General features: G+C 56.5%; 1 pseudogene; it reads right to left on the bottom strand.

The window, feature by feature from the left end:
• Positions 1-861: 861 nt before the first annotated feature.
• On the bottom strand, positions 862-1,369 carry LOC103610696 (annotated as a pseudogene).
• Positions 1,370-1,688: the final 319 nt, after the last annotated feature.

The raw sequence follows: 1,688 nt of genomic DNA, 5'->3' as shown, positions 1-1,688 counted from the left end.
GTATTTAAGAGTTTAAACTGGTAAGTGTATATACACAAAGTAACAGTCTTTTTTTTTTTTTGAGCTGTAAGGGGATTGCAACCCTCAGCACAGTGTTGTCCGCACTACGCTCAGCCAGCGAGTGCACTGGCCATCCCTATATAGGATCCGAACCTATGGCCTCGGCACTACCAGCACCGCACTCTCCCGAGTGAGCCACGGGGTCAGCCCCAAAGCAGCAATCTTAAAGTTGTCTTTTATTTATTTATTTATTTATTTATTATTTCTGGAATCGACTGGAAGCTTTTTTTTTTTTTTAAGGTTTTACCCCAACTGGTCATTTAAAAACCAAGTAACACAGACCTGAAGGGTAGGGGTTGGGGACTGCACCTGCCTCCTACTCACTGTGGACAGCAGGGGGCAGAGGGGGAGGGTCTGGAGAGGTGGCTGGAGCCAGAGGGCAGCAGCAGTAATGAGGCGATGATGTCACGACGTCACAGCCAGCACCGTTCTCTCCCGGAACCTGGCAGGACCCCCTATGGCTTGGGGTGGGGACTGGGTAGAACCCATCCCAGGCCCTCTCCCTCCCCTCCTCAGATCACCTCCTTGAAATGAAATGGGCTCAACCCATTTCTTCCGGCAGAAGACTGAGGCACACAGGGAGGAGGATGTGGGAGAGGGGGATGCAGGAGGAGCAGGGTGGTGGCAAACAAAGGCAGAGGTGACAGGCATGGGCGAGGCCCTGGCTTGGAGGCCCCTGGACACTCCACCCCCACGTGCACCCCAGGGAAGGGCCAGGAAGTCACACCATCGTGCAGCATGCCAGGGAGACCAGGCAGGGTTTAAGGCTGAGGGGACCCAAGGCGGGTGGTACCGCGGGCCTTAGGGGAAGCCATGCCAGTCGCTGTGCTCGGAGTCGTACTCCAGCTCCACGCCCGTGCACTTGACACCGTCCAGCAGCTTGGGCATGCCGTGGTGCCGGTACATGCCACCTGCCTGCACTGTCACACATGCCCCCTCACAGGCTAGTAGCACATCCTCTTTGAGGACTCCTCCTTGTGCGCTGAGTACTCGCACTTGATGCTGTAACCTCAGGGACGGGCATGACGCTGAGCAGCTTGAGGTGCAGGCTGGGGACAGGTGCTTCACAGATGTCCTTGCTCAGCCTGCACACCAGGGGCAGAGTGAAGGTAATCTCATAACAGTGCAGGATCTTCAGGAGGCCAACCTTGACCAGAAAGCTGCTGTCACTCTCCTGGGTGACCGTGACCACTGAGTCATGCTGCTTCTCATCAAAGTAGATGTGGCTCTGGGAGCCTTCTGCATCGTGGCCTGCCGTGAAGCAGATACTCCTGACTCTGGACTTGTTGCCCCTGTTGGCTGCAGCCATGGACACCCTTCCTGCCACTGGGTGAGACACGCAGCTCCTGATGGCCACTGCCACTCAAGCTCAGCAGCCTCCCATGCACCAGGGACACCAGCGGGAGCCTTGCGGGGTGCACCTGGGGCCGGGCTGGGCAGGGATGACTGCGGCGGAGGTGGCAGTAGGGGGTGCTCCACCCCGAGTATGGGGAAGGGAGCCCTGCGCTGCGGCCCCCAGCCTCATGGGCACCTTAAAGTGTTCTTTTAAAAATGGGTCTACAAACACTTCACTATGTACACTACATCCACTCACTGAAATGACACTCTTCATAACAAAGCATGAAAAC

Source organism: Galeopterus variegatus, unplaced genomic scaffold, assembly GCF_000696425.1.
Source record: "Galeopterus variegatus unplaced genomic scaffold, G_variegatus-3.0.2 Scaffold11627, whole genome shotgun sequence".
Classification (NCBI taxonomy): domain Eukaryota; kingdom Metazoa; phylum Chordata; class Mammalia; order Dermoptera; family Cynocephalidae; genus Galeopterus; species Galeopterus variegatus.
The sequence above is the reverse complement of the archived record's forward strand: the minus strand, read 5'-3'. Positions and strand labels throughout refer to the sequence as shown.